The following is a 6,000-nucleotide window of genomic DNA, read 5'->3' as shown; positions in this document are numbered from 1 at the left end:
TGACGATTGCCACTTCAGAAACAGATTCACAATGGCTCTTCAGAAACCTGTAGGTGATGTCATGGATACAACGTCCATATTTATACTGTCTGTGAAATTATTGTTTGTCACAGAAACTGATTTTTATACTGGTAACTCCAGCATTATCACTAAACATAGTCATTACAAAGACGCACCAGATTATTACCTCTGTATTTACCCTGTGCTATTGGATATATTCTATTTCACTGTGACATCACAATTAGTGCCTCAGAATTACAATGACGTTCCCTTACCTGGTGTTCTCTGTAGATATAAAAGTTTAATTCCAAGATACCAAAACATAAAGATTCTTTTTATGTGATGATACACTGAAATATTATATAATATATATATTTCTATATTCTGAAAATAGAGCCCCCCTAAATCTGACACACTGGACCTTTAATGTATTCTTTCATATCTCATCACTGGATTACATATCCATTAATTACCTGGCTTTTGTTATTGTAGTAATTAGCACTAACAGCTCGCTCTTATCACATCATGTAGCTTCAACACAATCAGCATCTCAGTGTAAAGTAAAATGGCACCTAGCTGCCCTCTGTATGCCCAGCAGCACTACACCACTCAGATCTAAAATATAATTACAGCTTCAGCATTGCCCCGGGGGATAGCAAGGCTATTCACAATGGTTTTGTCATGTGTGAATAATTTACCTCTCTCCTTCCTCTCTCACCGCTGGGCTGTCTGCAGCCTCAGTCAGCAACAAGGGACCCATAAGCAAACACACACACTGTTGTCTCACAATGTAATCTTATGGGAACAAGAGGGAATAATATTAAATGCACTGCATGTAAGTAAGCAAGATTGTATCTTTTTAAAGAACAATACCAGCGTGTTAGCAAAGTTTTAGCTCCTTAACTACAGTACCAATTATCTATACAACCCAACACCTCTATGTAAGATCAGAGGTCAGGAGCAGTGTCAGCACAACACAACGACATAAAAAAAAGTCAGACAGAGACTCCATGGTGGCTTATCTTAGTGGCAGAGATTGCACTTTTTTGTAAGCAGAAGCTAAGCAGTGTGACTGCCAGATCAGCTGTTGTATGAATGCAGGATTTATTGCTGCTGGAGTAACATTCAATAGAAACTACCGTGACCAGCTGTTTTGCTAACTTTCTTTAAAATAAAACCATGAAAGGCAAGGTCCAGTCCAGGCAGGAGGCAGAAGCACAATATGTCAATTCTCACAAGAGCAGTAGCCTGGCTGTTGACATCGGAGCATGTGCAAAGTGAACTATTAAGCCAGCAACGACACAGTCACATAATTCAGTGCAAACAGTATAAACAAAAAGGATTTTCTTTTATAATTTCAATAATCTGGTAAATTAATATAATTAATTACCATGTTCATGGACTCAAACCACCCAATTAAAAATAAAAAGATACTGGATCAATTAACGAAACTTCAATGCTCAGTTGCAGAAAATTAGCTCAGAAAATAGAATGGGTTCAAACGTTCTCCATTTCCCATAGAAGGAAATTAAGAGTCAATATTTTAATACATAGAACAACAGTTTTTTCATCTAATAAACTGATTGACAAAATAGGAAGATACATTATGGTGGTTGGTGTGATGAGGCCTAGGTAGTTCCATGCTCCTCAGCCATAAGCCAAAGTCTGGGGCAGAACTGCTGAAACAAAATCAATTTGTTGAAGGACTAAAGGTTGAGGGAGATGTAGAGTATAAGATATGGTTTTTGAAGAAATTGACTCGCTATTACCAGAGTAATGATAAATTTAGAGTCATGATCAATGACCAACTAACCTTCTCTGATCATGTCACCTTGGTTGCTTGGTCAGGCCAACTCATGACACAAGCTGTGGTCCCTCTCTACGTTTAAAAACCTCCTAGTATCTTCTCTCCAACACTACCAACAACTGGACATGTTAAATCTATCCTCCTCTAACTGTCACTTGATTCTATTGTGTAGTACTTGTTGCTGCATTAACATGTCCTTGTCACACTGTACCTTGATTGTTTCCCTTTTTTGTAAGTACCTTTGGATAAAAGCATCAGCTAAATGACTAAATGTACATGGTCTTTGCAGATGATATTAGAACATTTACATTCACACAAGTGATCTATACAAGCCCTTACACAAAGCTTGACAGACCACAAATCTAAGTCTAAAGCAAGGACAATGTTGGAAAAATGACCACTACAACTGGCCAGGAAGGATAAATTCTGTTGGACCAAACAGACTTTTATATGCATTAGTATCACCACTCTCTTTTATTCTCAATTATTTAAAGCCAATTATGGCAGATCCTCAGAATATGACTGAGAAAAAATATACTCCCAAGGCCACTAATTCTATCTCAGTGCCTGCTGGTAAGGAACTCAATGTCTATACTGAAATTGTTAGATAAGCTGATAACAAAATGTATATGATAAAACAAGAACAAATCACTAAAATCTCATTTATTTGAAGGAGAAAGACTCAACTCGCATTATGATTTGGCAGCACAGCAAGATACAGAAGAGGTAGAAGTAGAAAAGAATTCATTCAAGAACCCAATTGAAAGATTCATGTACTTAAGCCAGGCAAACTGGAAAAAAAAGATAATCCATAATGAATATATAAAATTGAGCACTTTGCAGCACTTAATGGCCTTCCACCTTCTGAGGGGGGGGCAGCTAAAGAAAGAGGGACTTTACACTAGTTGCAGTCTTTTCAAGGGATGTGTTGTACTGTACCACTGTTCATATTGTTATACAATATAGCAATACATATGTGAGACAAACACTCAAATTATTGTTTATTGTTCATCAGAACATGTTCCTCTGTGAGGTCTATGAACAGATGTGCTGATGCAACAGAGTGGAAGCTTTGATAAAAAGATAAAAGCAAGTGGGATTTCATGAAATTGATTTCTCTCATAACATCTTCTTCATGCTATTTAGGAATGAACAATTGGTTAACACAGTTGCTTAGCAACAGCAATAATATTTTCCCCCACAGGTAATTTAGGTCTCACTAGTTAATTTGTTTTATTTTAATGTGTTTCATGGTGGTGATTAAAAAGGTGATATCAAAATTTAGAGTAGTATGTACTTTTCAATTGAAAAGGACCAGTGTGTATGATAATAATATTCAGAACTGTGAAAACACAGTTATTATATTAGTATTATTGCCCCATGTGTGAAGGTTCAAATCCGACCTGTGGCTCTTTCCCGCATGTCATTCCCTGTCTCACTCTCCCCACATTCATATCACTCTTCAGATGTCGCTATCAAAATAACGCTTGGAAAGGCCAAAAAAATAATAACTGAAATGATCAGCCAAATGTGACAAAATAACAGTTTTGACATCATGTCAACAGACATCCCAAGTCTCCCGGAAGTTCCGGGAGTCTCCCTGATATTAACAGTGGCTCCCTGATGCCCGCGAGCTAGGTAAAACATCCCGGATTTTGGATTACGCGAGAGATTAAAAAAAATGCGAGTGCGAGCATAAAGAAAAGATAGTACCTCGCGCATCATGCTCGGATTACTTTCAGTTACATTGCGCAGGCATAGGCGAGAGGAGGGGAGGGGGGTGAGCGCGTGAGACTGAGATACAATGAGCTACATGAAGCACCCGTGCATGCATTCAAGCGAAAACTCTGTTCAGCGTGTTCTCGTGTTCAGGGCGACTGGTTGCGAGAGAGAGCGCGCCGATTGGTTTGGTCAGCAAAATACACCAATAAGCTTTCGTTGTGGGAGGGACTTCGATGTACTCTCTCCGACTTATTATTTATCACCACAGGTTTAAAAATTCTGTGTTCACTCCTTCAATCAATGCAGCTCGCGAAATGGCAGAGGGCGAATCCTCCAGTAAGAAAAAAAAAATACAAAACTCATTTTACAGCAGAGTATACGAAAGTATATCCTTGTCTTGTTAAAGTGAGGAATGATGACACCATGGCAAGGTGCACTGTGTGCAACAGTGATTTCAGCATTTCCCACGGCGGACTTAATGATTGCAAACGACATGTCGAGGTATGCCAAGTTCATCACGCCACCCCCATCTCCCTGAAATGACTTTTTGGAACTTGGGATGTCTGTGTCAAAGACATCTGTGTTGCAGGATCAACAGGACTTAGCAGGCTATGCTAATCTTGGTAACTTCCTGTACCTCAAAAAAGCAATAGTGAGTGACAGTCTATCCTTAGTCCAACAGCACTGAGGTGGTTTTCCTGCTGGGTTTGGGTTCTTGGTTCCTGGTTGCTAAGCCCACCAAAACCCTTGCTCAGGCCTCTGGAGGTGGGCACTGACTCCTTGCTTCTCTCCCACTTTATGCTTCTCCTGTCCCCACCTGAATGTATTCAACCTGCCTTGAGTTAAAGTCTTAGTTAGAGCTGCTGGAAATCGTCTACTGTACAAGTACTGTATTCTCTGTCATCAAACTGGCCTCCCTCAGTCTGGAAGGCAGTACAGTTGTCATGAACGGGGAAATCAGCTACAGTATAGAGATCAAAACTAGGCTGTAAACATGTTTATTACTGCTGTGAAGTTGGACATTTGAACATGGGGACTTATGGAGACTGACTCACTTCTGGAGCCAGACTCATGTGGTTTTTAAAGGAACTGCAGTTTTTGGCATTTTCATGTTCATTTCACAGCCACTGAGAAGAGTTAGCTTATAGGACTGCTAGTTGCATGGCTAACTGACAGCTACAGTGAGCAGCACTTAGCAGCTACTTTAGCTTAACGGGTAGTTTGTTCCTTAAACAAAGCATTGATTGACAGAAGTCAGCACCTATGTGAGACTGATACACCTTTAGGCCAAACTCCACTTTGTTTGAAACAATCCTGTGGTTCTCTTTTCCTCCTCTTTCATGTGAGGATGGACACTCAGCCATGCACGGTTTGTCTCTTTGTGACAGATATTCATCTCTTCAGCTCCTAAACTATGCTGACAGTGAAACCAAGTGATAAAGTGAACTTAAATGAAGCCCTGGTGCACATTATAACCGCCAACACTTTATTCTAGTGAGCAGGAGTTCTGTGACATGAAGATAAAGGTGCAAAACTATCATTCATATTCATGATTACACCTGAGCCTTCAATGCAATGACATGTCAAAATGTCTGCTGTTAAAAAATGTATTTTGTTTTAAAAACTTGTTTAAGTCAAGTCAAAATGTTATAGTCCAGTATCACAAAACATGCCCCAAAGGGCCATGCATATCATAAAAATAGCAATCTAAAACACTCAGACAGCACAGACAGCAAATCATCCAAGACTGGTCGAAACAATACTCTGCAGGCTCTATTTAAGAAAATTTAGGGGTTTGTTGAACCAGGCTTTATCATCTTTATCTATTTTATCCTGTTAATTAACCCACCACCCCTGAGATTAATCTTATGACCACTTAAAGCATTAGCAACTGACCACTGGCCTACATGTTGTACTGCATGCTGCCGCACTGGTCGAGAATGCGAATGTCAGGGTGCGACACTGAACTAGAAAATACTTTTCTTTAAAAGAAAATGTGTTTCTTATTCTAGCTCACATTGGATTGTATGGTGTGTGTTATGTGCTATATGTTGTGTGCCGTATGTTGTGTATGCAGATGATACATTAGACATTAGTAGGTTAGTCATGAGGGAAATCTCTTCAGTCTTGCACTTTAAAACTTGGTCATCTTTCTGGGTAAGAAAGTAGCCCAGTATCTTTGGGAATTACGTCCAAAATGTATAAGTCTCTGCTCCATGACACGCATCGAGTACTGACATTCTGTGGAGGAAATAGCATGCTCCGGTGTGGAGGTCGGGGCGGTGGATAGACGTGTGATATGTCAACTTTGATGCCCTGGAGTCACCATGAACTGCTGAGTAACTCACAGAACTCCGTTAAGGTGCCCTTGAGCAAGGTGCTCAGTCCAAACCCCATCTGAAGCTGTTCAGCCTTTGCTGATGTGGCTCTGGATTACGCAGAGGCAGGTGTGAACGTGAGGCGTGCTTCAT

Source organism: Larimichthys crocea, chromosome V (genome assembly GCF_000972845.2).
Source record: "Larimichthys crocea isolate SSNF chromosome V, L_crocea_2.0, whole genome shotgun sequence".
In the NCBI taxonomy this organism is placed as follows: domain Eukaryota; kingdom Metazoa; phylum Chordata; class Actinopteri; family Sciaenidae; genus Larimichthys; species Larimichthys crocea.
This window is presented reverse-complemented; position numbering follows the sequence as displayed.